Raw genomic sequence first — 23,752 nt, forward strand, 5'->3', positions numbered from 1 at the left:
CCTACAGCCAGAATACTCTGGTCTGAGAACCAAGGCAGGGAGGAAATGACAGTGGCCTCTATTGCCATTTTACCCAATAGCCTATGTAAGAAAATTTTGTTTTCTTTCCCCACTGGTTTCCATTAAGTAGGTTTGAAGGTTCAAATATCCAAGAAGGAACGCTTCCACCAGGAAACGCAATCCCGGTTCAGTTAAGCTGGAAGCTGAGACTGCTTCTTAGTTCTCGGGAGCTCTTCCTACTGTGCAACCGAAGTGCACAGGCATTTTGATCCCAGTTACCTGCACAGGAAAGTGCATTGCCGCAGCAAAACAATGAAAGGCTAACTATATAAGGAATCCAGAGGATTCTCAGGGGTGCCTCTTGGGCAGTCTCTTGTCAAAGAATTATATTCAATAAAAGCTGTAAAAACAGTACCTCTACGGACTCAGACCCACATGCGTAAAGGTTTGGGTCACCTCAGTAACTAAAGAACTCTTCAGCCGAGGTGCCGGCAGAGAGTAACAGGAAGATAAAATGAGCTGTGGAAAATGGCAGTCATGCTGGCGAGTTCAGATCTCGTGACCAACTACAAAACCGGGGACTAGAGCAGTAAAATCTTATGTCAGTGGACTCTTTTCTCCCTTCTCCCCGCCTTATATAGTGAACGTCATTAGTGGCTGTGGACGTCTCAGGTTTCAGAAGGGAGTATGACTGAATTGATGTCAACCCACGACAGTACTTCAGATGATATGGACCCCCGTGCTGGGGACACAGTTTTTTTTTAATCCATATAAAGCACTCTGGGCATCCATCCTAAAGAGAAGAGTGACCACTGAGATACAAAGGAGTGGACTGTCCTGAATGTTCTGTTTGGCCATTCCCTATTTACTGACCACCATTCTGCATCTGTCTCTGCTCCTCTAGAAGTTCCCTGAAGTACATCACTTGGAATCCTTGCCTTCTGGCTCCTGGTTGGGTTTTGTCAATGGGAGGCACTAGTAGTCAGAGGTCAGAAGTGGAGAACCATCGAGGTGTTTGCTCCCCTGGTGCCTTCCCACTGGTGGTGGTTTGGTGGTGACTGTCCCTCCCCTGGAGGCCACGGGTCCTCTCCGGTGGACCAGAGCAGCCGCTGCAGCTCTCTCTTCAGCCACTGCTTGCCCCTCCCACAGCTGAAGCCCTCCCAGGGATGACAGCCTCCCAGGATTGCTCGCTTGCTTCCCTCGAGTCTGCTCTCTGAAGAGTCCCCTTCAGTCATCATGTTTGTCTGCTATTTATTTCCACTAACAAATTCCCACTTCCATAGACTCCCTCTTGTGGGGAAGCATACAAATACATCTATTCTGAAGGCTCCTGCATGGAGTTTGCCAATATAAAAGAAAAAAAATTAAGAGCTAGATTTATAACAACAGAAATACTTGTGAACTCCACATAAAATGTCAAACTCCTACCTACAAGACGTGACCAGTTTCCCATCCACAACGTCTCCTTGCTTGGCCCTTCTCCACGTGCCGTGCATGGAGTCACATTATAAAATCAGTCAACGTGGCAAGTACTCACCTGTGCAAGTCAGTGTAGAAAATACAAAAGTAGTGCAGTTACTCCATCTGCACGAGTGGTGACCAACACTGAGGTCGCTGACAGTCCTCAGTCATGGAGGTTGTCAGTCAACCAAAAACATTTTTGAAGTTTGATATAAACCATCCATTTGCCATGACAAGTCTGTGGGGAAGTGATGCGACAACATACAGAAGACATTTTTGAACACAAAATTCACTTTTGAATTTGTTTAAAGGTGTGACTTATAGTACTCTAGGAATATTAAAATTATGAATGCACATCAGTGCGTATTATTATAATGCCTTATGACAAATGTCTTGCTTTTTTCTACTATTCATTTCTTCCCAAAGCAGCAATCCTGGTAACATTTAGTTTTAAGTAGATCGTTATTGATTATCAAACGAAAGGCTTATTAAACCTTGTTGTTAGGTAGTGACACTGTCTATACAGCATAGAATAAAGAGAGTTAATTAAATATCCAGGAAATTAAAGTTGACAATAATATCTCATTCACTCATGTTTCTAAAATTCTGTATTGAAATCTAAATTGACTGCGTTAATAAAATTGGTCAACTCATTTTTAACACCAAGACTGACCTCTTTCTAGCTTCTAAGAAACTATCCTTGCCTTGGAAATCTCACCCTCACCTGCAGCTTCTCTCTTCTGCCTGCATTCTCCACACCAGCGGTCCCCAATCTTTTTGGCACCAGGGACCGGTTTCGTGGAAGAGGATTTTTCCAGGGACTGGGCGGGGTGGGGGGGATGGCTCAGGCGGTAATGCGAGTGATGGGGAGTGATGGGGAGCGGTAGATGAGGCTTCACTCGCTCGCCCGCCGCTCACCTCCTGCTGTGCGGCCCGGTTCCTAACAGGTCGCAGGACCGGTACCAGTCCGTGGCCTAGGGGCTGGCGACCCCTGCTGTACAACCTTCATGGCATCAGAGCCCACTTCCTCCAACACAGACTATTCTTGTTAGGGTCTTTTGTGCAGATTCATGGCTCTCTTACTGCACTTCTCCTTTGACCCTTGGATAACTTGTTTAGTGACCTTTTTTCTGGGCTCTCTTTACCAGACTAAGTGACAAATTCTTTAGAAGTCTAAAGACTCATGATTCCAATGTAGGTTCCAACAGGCACTTACCATAGAAAATGCTCAATAAATGTTTGTGATAATTTTTGAACGAGTAAACGGCTTTGTTCCCTAGTCTTCCTAGACATTTTTCCAACGAAGGCATACAGACGGCCAATAGGTACATGAAAAGATGCTCAACATTGCTAATCATCAGGGAAATGCAAATCAAAACCACAATTAGATATCACCTGTTATAATGGCTATTGTCAAAAAGACAAGAGATAGCAAGTGTTAATGGAGATGTGAGTAGAAGGAAGGAGGTGCAGTTTGAGAGGAGCCTCTTCATTTTCTCTGGAACAGACACGAGCTTGCTAGGGTAGAATGAAGATGTCCCAAACTGAGCTCCCTTTCCTCACTGTGACAGGGAGCAGCCCTTTCCTCATTATGGAAAACCAGAATCATTTGCATTAGTGCTGCTACCCATCTGTGGTCCTGAGAACTGCGTGGCAGTTATTTGCAGCAGCAGCAAGATTGTGCACAAAGACAAAACACGCAGTCGCAATGGGCCTGCTTCATATCCAGGTGCCAGAGGGAGCTGGATAAAGATACGGACAGAGAGAGGGAGAGACCGGCTATGGCAGCAGGACAGTGGACCAAGTGGTGCCACCAGAGCACAGCATCAGGCGTAGTGCTCCAAGGAGCTCTGGGGGCTGTTGTGACTGTACTGGTGTCTCATGTCGGTGGCCAGCACACCCACCCCCGCTCAGCAGCCCATCCTCAACACAGGACGATCAGACATCCCATGGAGGGGGCTCATGAACTACCAGCAGCTAAGCTGGTGAGGGCTTAATAGAGACAGCTGCCTTTCTTATCATTTCTGCATGACTCTGCTACCTCAGCTACCTGTGGTCTAGCAAACCCTGTCACAAACATGGCCTCAACTATCCTGTCATGGCAAGTTGATACAGAAGCCTCTGACTCCAATTCCCATGAACTAGAATTTATTAAGTTTTTTAGTTCCGTAATATTAACTGAATTTATCCTGTTGACACTGCCGCCCCTTCCCCCCGCAACACACACACACCTAGCTGTTTCTCTATATCTTCCTGTCTCTGGCAACTGTAGCATCATTATTCTAGGAACCTAGGCTCAAAACATAGGGTCATCTCTGAATGATCCCTGTTCATCCCCTATATCCAAGCAGTCAAAAGGGTCTCCCGATACCTCCTCAGTCTTGTCTATTTCCAGTGTTATCATTTACCATAAAATAAACACTTAAATTGAATAAATAAATGTAATGCATAGAAATAAACAATTTAATTATTTAAAGTAATTACCTTATAACTTCATATTGGAAATCTCTCTCACTCTAATCTGATTTCTCCTTAAATATCTCTTTTGTCATGGAACTCATCCACTTGGAAACTTTCTTTGGGTCTCTATTTCTCAACAGAGTCTCTCTGATTTAGCTCAAGTCTACAATCTCATATTAAGGAGACAGATTCAAACCTTAGCTTCACCACTGACTATTTTTGTAGCCTTGAACTCATTACTTAACCTCTTTGGGTCTCCATATAACATTGTTCATAAAGGTGAACAATTCCTACCCTGTAACATCATAGTGAAGATTAAAGGCCCATCTAAATTTTACCCATATTCCAAGGCTCAAGTCAAATCTTACACCTGCTACTCTAGTCCTCAGTTACCAGCCTGTTCTCTGAAATCAATCAATACACTCGTCTGATCCAGACAATTGTATAATAGTTGACAATGTGTACTAATCATCTTAAATTTGTTGCTTTTGTGTCCTCAACTAGATTATAAGTAGCTTATTTAAAAATTCCTCTGTACCCCTTATAAAAGGCTTGGAAGAGTGATTATTCCAAAGTGGATTCAATCAATGCTTGCTGATTGACTAATTGAGCAATTTATTAAAATGAGACTCACCTTCATCTAATCTGTTGTTCTCATAACTGAACACTTACAAAATTCTTGTACTTCCCCCCACCCCCAAATGGCTACATGATTAAAAAAAGAACATGTTTCTTTTAGAAGTTAAGATGTATTCATTTAACAAATATTTCTCACATGCCTACTATGTGCCAGGTATTTTTTTCGAGAAACTAAGATACCTCATGAGGCAAAAAATGAATAATTCATATTTTTGCAGAGCTTACATTCTAGTAGAGGAAGAAAGAAAATAAACCTAATAGAGTCACTAGCATATAAGACAGTGATAAATGCTAGGCGAAAATACAGGGCTCAGTAAGCGGACTCATGTGCGGAGGGATGGAGCTGACAGATGGGGGGCCAGCAGTGGAGTGAGCCTCTCTAAGAAGATGGTACCAGAGGTAGGGGATGAAACATGAGGTTGAGGTAGAAAATAGGCAGGTTATAGAGATAATACCTAATAAACACTAATGGAGGATAGACTAAAAACCTCAAAAGCCTAAGCTTCCAAATCAATGAATTAAACATCATTCATAGTACAAAATTTACCTTATCAATATACCCATTGCAATGTAGAATTCCTTTAAATGCAGCCCCCCCTTGTGCTTTTCTTTTTCTTTCTTTTTTCTTTCCTTTTCAATCTGTAGTTGATTATGAATTACTTGAAATGGAATGTCAGGAATTTGGGCAAAAAAATGAAAACTTCAGCATAAACAACTCCAGCTAATTGAAGACATATAATCGTGTACAGTTTCTCTGAAACATAACGTAATATCATAGGGAGATAGAATTCACATTACGAGAATTAAATAAACAGGCGGCTTTTAGGGAATTAATAGCTGAACCCTGGCAAGAAACCCACCCGTTCACATTAACATGGTGACACAGAAAGGAGGATATGTTAGACCTAAAACATGATTATACAAGTTATTAATCTAAGGTATTGAGTTAAGCCTTTTTTGGCAAAATTATTGACCAGAGTCATAGAAGAGATCGCAAAGACCCAGAGAGGCGGTTGGGACCTAAGGTCACAGGAGCCAATGGCTCTGCAAAGTCCAACACTCATTATAAACCATGTGGCAATTTTTCGGGGAATAATTTTTTCTGGGAATTCCCAGGACCCTTTACGGTCACTCATCTGAAGACTGAGGGAAAGGGAAGCTGTACAGAGATTTTGAGAGCAATTATTTTCTCAAATACCAGGTAAAGCATTTTCTCACTACTTATTCATTCATCATTTCTTTCAATCAGTAAATATTTACTGATTTCCATGCTCGCGTGTAATTTGCAGATCAGTGCGAGAGATAGTAAATAAATAAACACATTATTTGATATATAATGAAAAATAGATGTAAGTTTTGTATGTTTTGTATGAGAAAAGATGTCGAGACAGATTATCAGGCATCAGAAAAGTCTTCAGGGAAGGAACGATACTTAGGTGAAATCTAAAGGATAATAAACAGCAGGAGGTAAACGGAACTCAGTCAAAGACAAAGCACTCTCTCTAATCGTCCTCCTCACCGGTACCTTAAAACACCCTCAACTTGGCATGTTGTGTGAGCAAAATAATGGTGTGTCTTTGAACACATTGTCCCGTCGTCATGGTGTGATGCATCCTCGCTTGTGAATCGGGATTTTCGCTCTTTCTTCTCCAAAACCGCTGTTCTTGTGCTCGTGAAAGACCTTCCAGGACTCCTGCATTGTGCTCTCTGCAGAACGGCTCTGATTACATCAATGGAATTACATTGCTTTTTCCAGGAAAACCTGGCTTCCGAGTTACCTGATTTCTTTTTTCTTTGCTTCATATGGCTTCGCTATAACTCACCTTCGTAGTGACTAAGAAACACAGCCCTCCAGAGAGTCCTACCATGTAATGTACTCAGGAATGCAGACATGGCAGCCAAAAAGTCAGATTTTTCTTACTTTCATAACTTCACTCAGCAAGGAGCACTGAAGCATTTTCCCGTCATCTTATTTCTGATGTGGCTTTTCGTGCGATAATAATCCTGATTGAGGTTAACATGTTTGTTGGCTTTCAAAAATTATTTTCTCATTATTATTTTTGCTATCTATGCTCATTTTACAAAATGCTACCCTGTTGTCTAGCTTGTCCGAGTCACATTAACAAGCTAAGCTGTAGGAAGCAAGCAACCTTTCCTGCCCTCCGATCAGGCACACTGAGGTCTGAAAAGACCGTGTAATTGCTCAGCACTCTGCACTCCAGGCTAGCCCAGGACAGGAGGCAAACACACACAGGACCGCAGCCTGCTATGCTCCTGAGAGGGGGTCAGGTTCTGCTGGGAAAGGGAAGCAGAAAATCGAAGTCTTTAACCAGGTGACGTAGGGACAAAAACACGCTTTCAAAGCAACATTCAAGAGGAGCCGAAGGCCACAGCCTGAGGCCTAATAGAAGAGTTCCAGACAACTGGACGGAGATTCTTCAAACCAGCTGCCCACTGATGAGATTGATGGAAGAACCGAATATTCGCCCTTTTAACCTTTCATGCTTTGTATGTTTCATAGCTCTTAGAGACAAGTGAAAATTATCTTGAGAGCCACTACCAGATAGAAATACTTCCCATTATTTTTGTCACTGCTCTCTGAAGAGGAGAAATAACCAGGATGGAAAACTCGAAGCAAAACTACTTATAATTGGTTTGACTTCTTCAAATTGGCATGTATACCACCCAGGACTCCTAGCTCACTGCCAGTTCTAGCCTTTACTTTTTATCTTAGTGATTAGACGTTGATCACAAAAGTAGAGGACAGATACAGGAAAAAAAACAAAACAAAAGGAGAAACCTAAGTTTTCCATTAAGTATCAAAGTAGTTTGGGTGAAAGTGGTTTGGTTTTATTTTATAGTTTTACTTGCACAGGTACTTTTGAATTTTCTAGAGTTGAGCTTTTCAAGAGTGTGATTGTAAATGTGTTTATATTTCACACGTCTATAAATCACACACGCAGAATCTTGGAAAAGCTGACTGCTTTATGCTGGCGATGGCAAAGTGTTCTGGAAAAACTTCAGGTAGAGCTGGGGCTGATGGGACCTCACTGGGCAGCTCTCCAATCTCAGAGACACTGAGCTGCCCTGGAGATGAAACGTGCTCCTGACTCACTGAGGATCTGGCATCAAATTGGATTATTTTAAGGCAATCCTATTTTAAAGAAAACACATTTTGTTTATAGATGTTCTCACAAGATTACAGTCTCTCATTTGTGGAGAAAATGCAAACTCAAATCAGAAGATTCTGCTTTGTATCATATTATTACTTGAATCACTTTTGAGAATTGTCTTATTTTTTAAGTGGATGATGGTGGATTTGTTTATGGAGGAGAATAGATTGAGGGCCTCTAAGGGTCCCTCAGAGGGCCCTTTGGGTATCACAGGAAGAGATGAAGGCAGTGGCCACATCGGACCATGGCCATTTAGAGAATCGCAGAAGGAGGACAGTGTGGGGAGGACTCCCTGGTGGCACAGTGGTTAAGAATCCCCCTGCCAATGCAGGGGACACGGGTTCAAGCCCTGGTCCGGGAAGATCCCACATGCCGCGGAGCAACTAAACCCGTGCACCACAACTACTGAGCCTGCGCTCTAGAGCCCGTGAGCCACAACTACTGAGCCCATGTGCCACAACTACGGAAGCCAGCGCACCTAGAGCCTGTGCTCCACAACAAGAGAAGCCACTGCAATGAGAAGCCCGTGCACCGCAACGAAGAGTAGCCCCCGCTCGCCGCAACTAGAGAAAGCCCGCGCGCAGCAACGAAGACCCAACACAGCCAAAAAAAAATTAATTAATTAATTAATAAAAAAAAAGAAGGAGGAGGATGGGGTAGCATTGAGTAATTGAGAAGCTGGTGATGTGAAGTGGGTTGTGTTTTAGTAGAGATAAGATTGATTTGAGTTAGGTATCCATTTATTCATTTAGTTCTTTGTTAAGATAGATGCTTGCAGAGTATATTTTCAGTGCTTGGCACGTGCTCGGAGTTGGGGTTCTATCGGAGTTTTGACGGAGTTCCTGTTCTTGTCCGCTTTACAGTCTAATGGGACTGGGTTGGGCAACAAGAGCCAACAGAACTTCCACTGGAAGGTGACGTGTTATGACAGGGTTACTGCAAAGTGTAAGGGGCACAAGACCCGGGAAATTCAACAAATAAGAAGAAATAGATGCTGGCGGCATTTGAGGAGGGCAATCTCAGAGAAGAACTGTGAGAAAGATAGTATGTGACAGGATTCACTTTTCTTGAGTCAGGCTCATTTTCCCTTCTTTCCTTGGTTTTCCCCATAGAGATACTTAGATTCGGGTGCTTGGATACATCCCAAAGGAAAGCAGTCTTAAAAACTAATAAGCTCTTGGTGTCTCTATGTTCTACAGTTCTCCTGTTTGCTTCCTGTACTTCAACCAAAACAACATATTGCTGCAGACAGAACAGTCGTTAAAGAGACTGGCATGAATGCAAAACAGTGCCTGTCTTTTTACTAATTTTTTTTTTGTTTTGGAAAAAGAGGTTTTTTTCTTAAAAAAATATATCATTTATGTTATCATGTAATGAATTTATTGTTATTTTAAAACAAATTAACAAATATTTTTAAGAGTCTCACTTTCTCTAATATGGTAAATATCAAGAGATATAATTCACATAAATAAAAGCTCTTTGGAGTTCTTGATCGTTTTTAATAATGTAAAGGGGTCTTGAGATCAAAATGGTTTGAGAACCACTGTTGTTACCAGAACAGCAGGGTTTGAATCCTTGTACCACCTGCTGGGAACATAGCCTTGGGCCAATTATTTAACATCTCAGAATCTCGATTTGCTCATCTGTAACCTGGGCATTTAAGATAGCTAGCTTTTTACAGTGTCATTGTGAGAATTCAGGAAAATGTCTTTGTAAATTACCTAGATAATACGTCATAAATACTATCTGCAGGAAAAATCCAGATCTGGGTAGCATGAACTTTCTGGCCACAAGTTCATTCTGTGATGAGAAAAGCATCATTCACCATACTCTTTCCATGCCCTGAATGGACAAATCTTTAAGACAATCCCATTCTTTTTGCTCTATATTCTTGCCCATTTAGCACTCTTAGATAATAAATTCAGTTTCCCAACTATTCAAGGAAAGGAAGTGTCTTAGATAGTGGATAAGAGCCTCTGTATCTAACAACTGTAAGTTAATAACATTCATTCTTATTTATTCTTATTTATGCATCAAACTTTCATGAATTTGGGTGCCTCATAGTAATAATAAAACCCACACCTGAGCACATAGTCTCTGTGCTAAGGCCATGGAAGTAAGTCCCGAAAGCATTTTCAAACTGATCAAATTAAGTTTAGGACCTGAGAATTTAGGCAAAAATGTCGTGACAAAAAATGTAGTGACCTCTCCCCAACACTCCCCAGGTACACCACCATATGAAAAAGGCCCCTTCCCTCCAGGGTACTTCTACATATTTCTTCTTGCCCATTATGTAACCCTGGATAAATACAGCACCTTACCATTAGAGGCAAGATATTGCTCTTAATGTTTCAGAAAGTTCTTTTTATTCAGTTAACAGTTTTCTCTTGTGAAATCAAATTATGCTCATAAATTAGAAATTGTTTTCTTAAAACATCTTAAAATATTTCTGAGCAAATGTTTTATATATATATATATATATATATATATATATATATATATATATATGGTACTTTCTAGGAGAATATTACTGTCAGTTTAAAAATATTTATTCTTCAAAACAAAGAAATTAGAAATTGTGGACTCTCTAACCACCCACCTGATATCTCAATTTTTATGCCAGTTAAGAAATTAGAATTTTATGAAGCATTGATTCTTCCCTCCTGTGCTGTTTTTAGTGTCTTTCTGGGAATAAATTTATGTGGAAAATGCAAGTCAAAAATTTTGTCTTAGTACTTTTAATATAATCACCAAGCCTGTTGTATTTTTCCCAAATAGTGCTCATTATAGCAACGTATTACCTATCAAAGAAACTGAAGCAATTAGTCCAATAAAACTTTAGAATGATTTCTTACTTGAGTAAATATATTCAAGAGGTGAATAATCTACTTTAAAACCAGCAGTAAAATTGAAGCCTACTTTACATAACGATTGAGGTTATAGTAGCTCACCTGGGATGCATTCCTGCGTTTCTATCCCAGAAGTAAACACTAGAAATTGTATCTTTTGTACCTATCCTCCTGCAAGCTGCATTTTTTACGCTATGTTTTTGGAGAATTATCCACATTGATATTTGTAGTTTGGGTTTGTTGGTTTAATTTCTGATTAGTATGTCAGTGAATGAATATTTATCCATTCTCCTGTTCGTGGACATTTAGGCTGTTTTGAAGTATTACAAACAGTGCTGCAATGCACACTTTTGTACAAGTATCCTTGACACGTGCCAGAGTTTCTCTTGAAAATGTGCCCAGACTTAGAATGACTGGGTCTTAGGACATATATGCACCCTAGAACACGGTTAATACCTAAGTGTTGGGAGTTTCCATTCTTTTACATACTCTTCAATGTTTGAGACTATCGGACTTTAAAAAATGTTTGTCAAAAAGATGCATGTCAATTGTTATTTCATTGAGGTTTACATTTGTATTTCCCTAAACTGCATTTTTTCCACAGGTTTATTGGCTGTTTGAGTTCTTTCTTCTATTCATTTTCTTAGTTTATTTTTATATTGATTTGCAAAAGTGCTTCAGATGTATACGCAGCGACCATTGTGTTTGTTGAAAATATTTTGTAAAGGCTTTTGTTGTATAGAAATTTAACGTTTTAATAATCTAACTTATTCATGTTTTACTTTATTATTTGGCCTTTTTGTGTCTTGCTTAAGAAAGCCTGCCTCACTCTAACTTCATAAAGAGATTCTCCTATATTTTCTTCCAAAAGTTTTAAAGTTTTACTTTTTCCATTTAGAACTATAATCCATCTACAATGCTTCTATGTAGGTGTGGTTCATTGACTTGTAATTCCTCCTCCATCCTAGATCAAGTTTCCCGATATGGGCCTCTTTCTGTTTCTGTGGTTTGCAACGTTGATTATTTGTGTATCTTTGCACTGATACTGCACTATCCCAACAACTTTTACGGCAACATTAGTAGGGTCTGGCTATCGGGTAAGGCGAGCCTTTGTTATTATTCTTGTTGTTGTTGTTTCAATTCTCTTGACTTTTCTTAACCCTTTGATCTTCCATATTGTTCTGTAAACAATTATCACTTTCTACAAGAAATTTGTTGAAATTTTGATTGGTATTGTATGGGATTTATAGCTTAATTTTGGGAAAACTGACTGACTTACGATAGGTAGTTTTGTGATTTCCAGATTTATTGGTGTCAGGTATATCAGTCTAACTTTCTTGTACATCTTTGTTAGATTTGTTCTGTGCATTTTGTAGTTTAAATTACTTTTTTCTTTTTTTTTTTTGTCTCAGCTCAAGTTTAATAAAACTACAAAAGACCAAAAGTGATACCCTACTACTATACACATCAGTCTGCCTGCCCCATAATACTGCTCAGGCCATTCCCTCCAGAGGAAGAGAGGCTGGCCTCCCTAACTCCTGCCGGAAAGGCCTGTCCTGTCCCACAGCACATCTGGGCTGAGTGTAAGGTCTTGTGTTTGAAGCATGACAGTGGTACAGAAGAGGTTTTGTTCTCATGGTCACCTACGGCAGCCTGGCCCTAAAATGGCCCAGCGCTCCCTTCTGCTTAGAGAAACATTCTTGGCTCTTCTGGACATCAGGCTTGATGGTATCGCTGCCAGGCTTCCAGCCAGCTGGGCACACTTGCCCATGTTTGTCAGTAAACTGGAAGGCCTGAACTAGTCTCAGTGTCTCATTCACAGAACAGCCAACAGGAAGGTCATTTACGGTGATCTGTCGAAGGATACCTTTATCATCAATAATAAAAAGGCCCCTGAATGAGATGCCTTCATCGGCCTTTAAAACCCCATGGTCCTGAGCAATGGTGCGCTTGGGGTCTGATATCAACGGAATGTTCTTGGGTCCCAGTCCTCCTTGTCTCTGGGGTGTGTTGATCCATGCCAGGTGACAGAAGTGACAATCCACAGAAGCACCAGTCACTTGGCAGTTGAGTTTCTTAAGTTCCTCTGCCCCATCACTGAAAGCAGTGATCTCCATGGGGCACACAAAGGTGAAGTCAAGAGGGTAAAAGAAGAACACAACATATTTTCCTTTGTAGTCAGATAGGCTGATATCTTTGAACTGACCATCTGACATTACAGCAGTTGCTTTGAACTAGGGGGTACGGTGCCCAATTTTGGCATTTCCTGAAGACATATTGATATCAGCAGTTCTCACAGACAAACCACAGAGGACAGTCAGGAAGGAGACACGCTAAATTACTTTTGTGATTGATATAATTCTTCTTGTTAGTATAGAATGACAAGTCAAGGATTACAAGTTGTTAGTATGTATGGAAATATATTATTTTTAGTATTCAACAATCTAGTTAAATCCTTTTATGATAACGTATAGATCTCTTGGAAAAAGTTAAATCTGGATACCTATTTCTAGTTTTATAGTTTTTTAAACTACTTTTTCTTGTCTTTTATATTGACAAGAGCTATCACTAAGCACAGAAAATGGGTAAACAGCCTTGAGTTATAGACGATGTTATCATCAGGACAAAACTTCATTAAAGAGGCAGAACGTACTGTTTTCAAAATATTTCAGGCCTCTGCATGAAGTTCCGGAAATCTGGCCAGAGAACAAAGGAACAAAGTGACAGTAAAGGAGTTAGTCAGTCACCCATACTATTGTGATTATGGAGTCTCATTTGTATTTGCGCTCCATTTTCCAATGCCTCTTTGGAACTCAAAGAGTGAGCAGCTGAGAAAGCAAACATTCTCTGTGTATCAGATAGGAATCGAAACATAATAGCTGGCATTACCTGCTATAGGATTCTTATGGGTTGAATTGTCTCCCTCATAAAGACAACTGGAAGTCCTAACCCCCAGGACTTAACAATGGGACCTTCTTTGGACATAGAGTTTCTACAGAGGTAGATAAGTTAAAATAAGGTCATTAAGGTCGGCCCTAATTCAATATGACTGATGTCCTTATATAAAGGGGAAATTTGGTCACAGAGACAGGCATATAGGGAGAACTGTGTGCAGATTAGAGTTATGTTGTCACAAGCCAAGAAAAGCCTGGGGCTACCAGAAGCTGGAAGAGGCAAGAAAATATCCTTCCCTCACAGTTTCAGGGGGAGCACGGCCCTGCCGCCAGCTTGATTTCAGACTTCTAGCCTCCAGAACCATGAGACAACAAGCTTCTGTTGTTTTAAGCCACACAGCTTTGTACAGCAGAACTAGGATACTAATACGAGGATCTTCCTAAAGAAATCAGTTTAGTGCAGTCATTAAGAGGGTGGGCTTCAAAGTCAGTCATTCCTTCAGCCAATGTTTTCTGACTTGGCTGCCTTAGGCGCTGAGAACTTGGGGACAAATGAAGAGAGGCAGGGCCCAGCTTCCTTGGAGCTCACATACAGGCAGAGGAAGACAGAAAAATGAACAAGTAGACACACACAGAAAGTGAGCTCAGAGTTGGTAAATGCTACAAACAAACAAGTAGGACAATGGGTAATGTAGTAAAATGTGGGAGGGAGAATGGTAATTAGAGAAGCCAAGACATTGAGTAGATTGGACTTGAAATATTGTCTGCCCACCGTAACAGAAGAGAAAGCAGAACATAATGGGCACATAGGCAGACACATCAAGAAGATACACTTGGGATCAAATCTTGACTCCATCATTGAGCTAGATGGCCTTGAGAATATTACTTAATCTCTGTTTTATTTTTCTTACTTGTGAAATAGGAATAATAATATTTATCACCATCAATTTGCTATGAAGCATGCATGAGGTTTCACATGAAAATTTTTAGCAAAAGAGCTGATCCCTTATAAGCAGCAAATACATAATAATAATAATACGTATAGTAATGCATATGTAATAAGAAACTTATACACCAGGCCAGGCCAAGTATACAGAAACGTGAGGACAAATATAGACATACCTTTGGTGTCTAGTAAAGTTGTTTAATTTGCAGTTTATATATCCATAAAGCCAAAGGGACCTGTCAAGATAAACACCTTTTTAAAGTCTTTCTTCAGCAAAAATATTTTTGGAGGTTTTTTGTTCAAAAAGTCTTTTTTTGGTGTTCACATCAGGGTAAAACACTTTGCTCTTACAGAAACTATGAGCAATCTGGAAAAGATGATGGGCTTGTTTCATCCTTTCAGTTCCCGGAAAATTCAACTTCACTTAAAAATGGAAAGGTTTTGAGAGAGTCTGAGAACATGTTTTTTATTGTAGAGCGTTTGTAGAGAGTCTGAAAATCAATGTATTTTATTGCCTTTCCTTATTTTCTCTTTATTGATCATGTAGTTTAGACAGAGCCCTTATCAAAAGTTTTTACCAGATTGTAATGAGTTTTTTCCATCAATATGCAATGATTAACTGAGGAGGGGGGCTTCATGAGAACATACTGCCTATTAGTCCACAAGACTAATATTTGTATCTACTAGTAAAACTTCCTTTGTTGGATATGCTAATAAATTGCCTACCAATTCCTTCTAAGGGAAGGCTCTACACTTAGGCTTGCTGAATGGACTTTCAGAAAGCTATGGAACAGTGATTCTGCTTCCCTTGTCCATGGCAGGCATGTGTGTGTGTCTATTCCCATAGACTTGTTTTGCCTGTGTTTTGATATTCATAATATAGAATAATCCAATACATACTCTTTGTGTGGAACTCATTTTTTCACTCCACAGAATATTTTAAAAATTAATCCATATCACTTCTGGAATCTGCAGTCTATTCCTTTTTATTGCTTATTAGCTTATTTGAATATTTTTCTTTGGTGGAGTGAATTCTTAAGGCTTTTTTCATTTATTTTGTTGGGTCATTTGTCTTTTTACTGTTAATTTATAGGCGTTGTTTACACATTTTGGATGTAAACCGTTTATCAGATAGAAGCATTCTGAATATATTTTCACCATCAGTAGCCTGTGTATTCATTATCCTGATGGCATATTTTGATAACCACAAATTTTAAATTTTTATGAAGCCCAACTTATCAATTATTTCTTATATTATTAGTGCATTCAATTGGTGTAAATAATCTTTGTCTACTCTGAGGCAAAGAAGATGTTCTCTGTGATTTTTCTAGAAGCTGTATGGTTCTAATTTTTATCATTAAATCTATGATACATCTAAATTTTTATGAATGGAATAAAGCAAGGCTCAAGGTATATACATACTTAAATCAGATTTATTGAGGTATAACTTACATGCAATAAAATTCACCTTTATCAAGTGCACTTGACGAGTTTTAACAAATGCATATAATCACTTAACCTCTGCCACAATTGAGGTGCAGAACATATTTATCAACTCAAAGTTTTTTAGACCCCCTTTACAGTGAACTCTTTCCCTTTCTCTTACCCTGAACCCCTGGCAACTGATGATACTTTTTCTGTCCTTTTAGCTATACCCTTTCTAGAATGTCATATAAATGGAATCATGCAGCGTGCAGTCTTTCCTGTCTGAATTCTTTTACAAAGCACCGTACTTTGGCCATTCATCCATATTTTAGCAGGTATCAGCAGTTCATTCTTTTCACTGCTGATTAGAATTTGAATGCATGGATTTACTACAGTCTGTTTATTCATTCACCAGTTGATGGACACTTACTTGGGGTGTTTCCAATTTTGGGCTAATAAAGCATCTATGAACATTTGTGTACAGGTATTTGTGTGGATATATGTATCCATTTCTATAGATGTGAAATTGAATCATATGGAAACTGTAAGTTTAAATTAGTAAGAAACTGTCAGTCTGTTTTCCAAAAGTGACTGTATCATTTTGCCTTCCCACCAGCACTGTATGGGAGGGTTTGATTGCTCACAGCATCCCCAGTACTTGGTATTTTCCGTCTTTTTAAATTTAGGCCATTGTAATGGGTATGTAGTGATGTCTCATTGTGGCTGTAATTTGCATTTCCATGATGACTAATGACAATGAATATCTTCTCATGTGTTTTTGGTTACTTAGATATCTCCTTTAGTGAAATCTTTGTACAATATTATTTTTTAAATTAAATTGAATTGTTTGTCTTCCTGTTTTTGAGTTATAAGAATTCTTTACATAATATGGACATGTCAAAAAAAATGGACACGTCTTTTAGCAGTTATGTGTTTTGCAAATATTTTCTTCCAATCTGTATGTGTGTTATTATGAATGCATGTTGAAGTCTGTCAAATGCTTTTATGCATTTATTAAAATAATTTTATTGTTTTCCCTTTATAGCCTGCTGAAATGATAATTTATCTTGTTTGATTTTTTAATATTAAGCAAATTTTGAATTCCTGGGATAAACCTCACTTGATAATTATGTATTGCCTTTGCATATTGCTGGATTCTCTTTGCTAGAATTTTGATAAATATTTTTACATCTATGTCCACGAAGGCTATTGGTCTGTAGTTTTTTTTCTTGTACAGTTTTTTTTCTGGTTTTGATATCAACATATGTTACCTTCATAAAATAATTTTGGAGGTATTCATTTCTGTTCTCTTTTCTGGAAGAGTTTGTGTAGGATTGGTATTATTTCCTCCTAAAAAGTTTGATAAAATTCATCAACAAAACCTTCTGGGCAGGAGTGTTTTTTGTATGTGTAAGTATGTTTATAATTATGAATTAAATTTCTTTAATAGTAATGGTTATTCAGGTTACTTATTTTTTCACAGTGAATAAACTTTAGTACCTTGTGCCTTTCAAAAAATGTATCCTTTGGACTTCCCTGGTGGCTCAGTGGTTAAGAACCTGCCTGCCAATGCAGGAGACACGGGTTCGAGCCCTGGGCTGGGAAGATCCCACATGCCACGGAGGAACTAAGCCCGTGTGCCACAGCTACTGAGCCTACGCTCTAGAGCCTGCACACCACAACTACTGAGCCCGCGTGCCACAACTACTGAAGCCTGCGTGCCTAGAGTCTGTGCTCCGCAACAAGAGAAGCCACCGCAATGAGAAACCCATGCACTGCAACAAAGAGTAGCCCTGGCTCGCTCCAACTAGAGAAAGCCTGCACGCAGCAACGAAGACCCAATGCAGCCAAAAAAAAAAAAGGTATCCTTTTCATCTAAGCTATAGAATATATTGACATAAAGTTGTTCATAAGATTCCTTTATTATCTTTTTAGTGTTTACAGGATCTGAAGTCAGGTTTCTTCCTTCTACATATGGTAATTTGATTCTTTTCTCTTTCTTGTTGGCTAGAGGTTTACAATTTTATTGATCACTTCAAATAAACATTTTATCTTATTGATTTTCTTTTTTACTTTTCTATTTCACTTTTTTTTTCCCCTCTTTTCTGCTTACTTTAATTTGCTCATTTTTTTCTAGTTTCTTAAGGCAATAGCGTAGGTCAGAGGTTGGCAAATTACAGCTCATGCCTACTTTTATACAGCCTCTGAGCTAAGAATGGTTTTTATATTTTAAAGTGTTGTAAAAAACCAAAATACATTCAACAGAGACCGTATATGATCCACATAGCCCAAAATGTTTACTATCTGGTCATTTATTTTTAAAGTTTACCAATTCCTGGCTTAGATCATTGATGTGAGATTTTTTTGGCCTTTTTAAATATGAGCACTTAAAGCTAAAAAATTCCCTTAAATCACTGCTTTAGTAGCGTCCCACAACTTTGTTACATTAAGTTTTCTTCTTCATTCAGACAAAAGTGTTTTCTAATTCCCCTTGTGATTTCTTCTTTGCCCTATGGATTATTAATTGTTGCTGAATTTCTAAATGTTTATAGATATCCCCTCTCCACTTTTTGATTATTGATTTCTATCTAGTTAAATCCTGCCATAGTCAGAAAACATGTTTTATACAGTTTTAATCCTTTTAAGTTCATTGAGAGGTAAAGATCTAGAATAAAGATTATCCTGGTAAATAGTCCATTTACACTTGAAAATAATTTGTATGCTGTTGTCTTTGGGGGTTTTATATATGTCAATTGTGGAGGTTCTTTTCTCAATACAGATATCTGGGTTTTCAGCACCTTTTGTTAAAAAATACTTGTTGAAGAATATGCTCTTTTTGCCCATTTAATAGACAGAGTGCCTTGGCTAAACTTCAATCGACCGAGTATCTGTGGGTTATATACTGAACTCTCTAATCGGTTCCATTAATCTATTTTTCTATCTTTACGCCAGACGCACATTCTTTACTGTAGCAGCCATTGATATCAGGTAGTGTATGTTCTTCAAGTTTGTACTGCTGAAAAAAATTTGAGTCTTCTAGATTATCTGCATTTTCATATTTATTTTAGAAAAACTTGTCTATTTCTCCAGAATACCTGCTTAGAATTTGTTTGGCATTACATTGAATCTGTAGATCAATTTTGAAGGGAAAAATGTCTTCACATTGAACCTTTCAATCCATGAATGTGATATAATTAGGCTTTCTACAATTTCTCTCAAAAATATTTTACGGTTTTCATTTTAAAAATAGCAGCTAATAGGAATTATGCATTGCTTATAAAAGCATGTATTTTGCCCTTCTGGCTGTATTAAAACGTCTTTTTTCAAACTTTCAAGATCAATTTTTTTCAAACTGTAGAAATGTAGAATTTCTTGAGCATTCACCCCTTGCAATATGAGAGTCTTTTAGCAAAGAAAATGTCCTACAATTTCCTTTGAATGTTGTTATCAAATTTGACAGTAGTATCTACTCCAGTGACTTCAGTGGGAATTCTTTAAAACAACTGGAAGTATATCATAATGTCATTATTGTGAATAGAGAGATGAATAAGTTAAGTAGAAATGAAGATGATTCTAAAACTGAACAATTTCTGAAGCTTCAAAGCATAAGAGTTGAGTTGATATAGTTTTGATTTTTCAGTACTCCACTCGTCCTCTTTATTTTCCTATTCGCAGACAATATGATTGCTGTAGAGGCGACATTATAAGAATCTCATCTTGTATACTTTTAATCTGAATGAAATTATGAAAAAGGTTATTGAAGAAGAGCCTAAAGAAAGCCAAACTACTAATAATCTAGAATCATCAGAGATGTAGTCTTGCTTGAGAGTGTGTTTGATGCGAACAGATTAATTTGTGACTATTCAATGTCACAGCACAGTTTCCTTTCTTCAGCATCCAAAGTGAGTGATGGGTTCTTCATTCAAATAGGTTTTTAAGACAAAAAGTAGCATATTTACTTGATTTGATTAATATCAAAGTTGGAATTCCAGAAAGATACTTTCCAAAATGACTATATCAACTGAGATGTGAAGTCTAATAGTTAATGTTGTAAGTAAATGACTTTAGCTTTAGAAACCTAATTAAAGCAGGGCATGGAGATGACCTTCTAAATTAAGGTCCAGAGAGCCACGGGCTCAGAGCTGCATTGTCCAGGGCCCACGCTTTGGTCCTCTGTGGCATTGGTCTCATGTTTTACAGTGCAGTGAGCAAGGTATTTCCTTTCCGAGTCTACACCACACTTAACCAGAATGTGCAGGTATGTTGGATGCTCTGTTAAGTAGCGTTTGCAGACTCCTGGTCTCAGATTTGGCAGCAGCAAGACAATGCCACCCTACTTAGGAAGTACCTCCTGCTGGTACAAGATACTGTCCTTCTTTGTCACCAACCTTGAACAGAGCAAGAAAAATGTGCTGTTACCTCAACTAGAAAATTAAAATGTAATTAGCAACTATGTTTTTCTCTACATTATTTAAACGTTCATTGGTATCAGTGAGTTTTTCAAATATGAGTTCCAGTACTGTTGGATCATTTCCCATAATAATTAGCAGCCTTAGCAAAAAAGTGACATAGACATGTTAGAAGTAATCCTACATCTATTATAACTGTGAGGAATAAAGAATCTAAGGAAATGATGTTACTGGAAGATTTGTAAGCAAATGGCTCAGGAAAGTTTTTATAACTAAACATTCATATCTGAAAATTGAGGCTTTTTTTTTTAACCAAAAAAGATAACTTCTCATACGCAAAATGATTTGAAGGGAAATCCACTCCACTGAAAACTGGTGACATATTTATAGAAGTAATATATACTTCCTTTATAAATAGGTACAAATGTAAACTAACAAAGAGATCTTTTCCTTGTTTATCTGGCAATTTTGAAGTATTATTATTAACCTTGAAGAGTATCTGCATTTATTAATTATGGCTTAGTAAAGAGGAGATATTGAAATAATTGATGTAAATAGATGGCTTATTTAGAACTAATTTGATCATAAACTTTCAACTTGAACAGCCATCTCACCATGTTCTAAAGAAAACTGTATTTCAGTGGAGATATTTGCAAGTGCCTGTAATTTTTCAGGGTTACAGACTTTGGGACAATTATTTTTATCATCATCATATATAAATATTTAGTTTGCAGCATTCACTTTGTTTGGCCCAGGCAAATTTTAATGAAGCATTACTCCAATATAATATATAACTTTCTACAAATTATTTCAAGATAATGCAAGTTGTTATAAACGTTTTCCCATGAAAAGATTTCTAAGTAACTACAAAAACACTAATTTCTTTTTTGTTTTTTTGGGGGGCAGGGGCACGCCATGCAGCATGCGGGCTAAGTGTGGAGTCTTAGCCGCGGGACTTGCAGGCAAGTCCCCTAAACCCTAGATTTTAAAAGACCCTCAAAATAAAAAGGAAGGGAGTTCTTATTGTGCAAAGAGCATTGGATTTGGAAACAGATGATCCAGGCTTAAATCCTGGCTTTTGGGTCAAGGTGCTTAGGAAGTTATTCCGCTCACTCTCTGTCTGCACTGTCGATTCTCTGTCTGCCTCTGAGGTGTAATGCTAAGAGCTGCGTGGTCTGGGCGCACCTCTGAGGGTCCCACAGGATGCTGTTCACGGTGGAAGCATGGCTGTGCCTTCCAGCCTCCCTTCCTGCATCACCCCTCCCACCTGGTGATGGTCTCTCTCCATGGTACCTCTGCTGGAGGGTTTTTTTCTGAACTTCAGCCTCGCCTACTGGCTTACTTTATTCCAGTCTGTTTTGAGGTTCATCCTTCTGAGCTTAATGTTATAGTTTCTATAGCTCTGTTCTCAAATTCAGTGATTTTATTCCTTCTGCAGTGTTGAATATGTTAACCTCGCCCAGTGATTATTTTATTTCATATATTCCATATTTTATTTCTAGAAGTTTCATTTATACACACGTACACATATCCTCAGTACGTTGGTGTTTCACCATAAATCCTTGAGCACATCTGTAAGATGTATAATTGCAGTTTAGAAGTTCTTGCCGGATACTTCCATCATTTCTGACTAATTTTCTTACTGCTTATGGATCATAATTTGCTGATTCTTTGCATGCCTAGTATTTTTTTGATTGGATGCCAGATGTTGTGTATGTTACACGGTTAAATGTTTAGATTTTGTAATTTTGCTTTAAAAATGTTAGTTTTCTTTGGGGACATCAAGTAAGTTTCCTCTGGATTGTGTTGATACTTTGGGGGATTATTTTAAAGCTTTGTTAGGGCAGTCCTGCTGTATCCTTATCTCTAGAGCTATTTTAGCCCTTTTAATATCTACTGATTTCCCCGAGTTTTCAACAAGTTCTTTATACTCTGCTGGACAGAATTCAAATGACTGTGTGAGCTGTAGGAATTTTTCCGCTCATAGCTCCTGGCACTTGCTCTTTGCGTGGATGTGTAGAGTTTCACTTTTCACGTTAGAGGATTAACTTTCTGCCAGAGGCTGAAGGGGCCATCACAGCAAGTTTCTGGACCTTGTCCGGTGGTTTTACCTGATCGTTCCAGGCACATCCATCTCCCGGAGCTCCATCTGTCTCCTCGAATCAGCCCAGTGACTGTGCTTGCTTGGGATTCCCCTCCTCATCTGTGGTCCAGACGTTTGCAGGAATCACCCATTGCAGGGCTCACCCCATTGGTTTCTCTCCTCTCAGGGGTCACAGTCCGGTGCTGCCTGCTTTCCCATGTCCTGAAATCATTGTTTCCCATATTTTGGCCAGGTTTCTAGTTATCTGTAGTGGAGAGATAAATCTAGTCCTAGTCACTCTAGCAGAAGTTGAATTTTAGGAATATTTGAAAGCCAAAATCAGCATTATTTCCTGATGGATGTAATGCACGAGAGAAAAAGAAGAGCAAGTATGTCACTTACAGTTGTATGCTGAGAAGCTAGAGGGATGCAGATATCCCCAACTGAGGGGAGTTTGTGGGAGAAGAAGGTTTGGGGGGGGGAAATCTCATTTTGGATATGTTAATTATGACACATCTATACCTAGTCAAATGGAGATGTTGAGTAGGCAGTTAGATGTATATTCTCTGGGGTTCAGGTGAGAGGTCTGGGCTGAAGATATAATCGGGGGCTCCCGGTATATATGGTAGTAATGTGCTCTACAGAACTCTGTGATCCCTGGGGGACCAGAGTAGAGAGAAAAGGGAGGAAGCCCAATGGAAGGGCCCAAGATGCTCCGTCATGGAAAAGGAATGTGGCCCTGGGGACGCCCTGGCCGGAGGGGCGACCAGGTGTGGAGAAGATAAGTGGCCTGTGGTGGGCGCGTGGCCAGGCGGGGGCTGCAGCCAGGGAGGCAGGGCGGCCAGGCCTTCATGGTGAAGGATTTGGGGGCTCCCCTCTCTCCTCCGTGTTGTTGGTGGTTTGGGTGGACGCGATGGCCGACAGTGCCAGTCTTTCTCCAGGACCTGCCAAGGGAACCAGAGGCTCCGTGTGGGGCGTGTGGACCATCTCAGAGCTGGATGCTTGGATCCAGGAACAAGGGGACGAGCAGCACTGAAGAAGGGCAAGCCGTGTTCTGGCGCGGTAGACAGAGCGGGGTACGCGGAGCAGAGGCCGGAGTACAAGGCTCATGTTGTCCCCAGAACGTTCCAGAGCTGCCTGGGAGTGGCAGAGCATTCTGTTCAGTCTCCTCGTGCTTCATCGAGTGTCTGTTCCTGAGCTCCAGGCAGGGACCGCACGCGGTACTGGTGACCCATCGCTACGTGGAGACGTTTGGTCGCAGCTGGGACTCCTCCTTACATCAGTTTTCAGGGCTCATTGGAGGCTCCGCAGCTTAGCAAAGTCATCAGTGCCCTTTGCTTTCAGGACGCAGCCGACCTGGCATTTGAGGCATCCGGGAGGAGCTGCATTCCATCCTTGGTGTCAGCAAAAAAT

At 39.5% G+C, this 23,752-nt stretch overlaps 1 long non-coding RNA gene and 1 pseudogene across 2 annotated transcripts in view; both read right to left on the reverse strand.

Moving 5' to 3' along the window:
- The window catches only part of LOC309646605, a 181,117-nt gene that overhangs the window by 43,065 nt on the left and 114,300 nt on the right, over positions 1-23,752 (reverse strand). The gene's annotated exons all lie outside the window — the stretch shown is intronic.
- Positions 11,692-15,528, reverse strand: LOC309646584 (peroxiredoxin-1 pseudogene; annotated as a pseudogene). Its single transcript has one exon. The product of its transcript is annotated as a peroxiredoxin-1 pseudogene (transcript).

Source organism: Balaenoptera physalus (assembly GCF_965194825.1).
Source record: "Balaenoptera physalus genome assembly, chromosome: 17".
Lineage (NCBI taxonomy): Eukaryota > Metazoa > Chordata > Mammalia > Artiodactyla > Balaenopteridae > Balaenoptera > Balaenoptera physalus.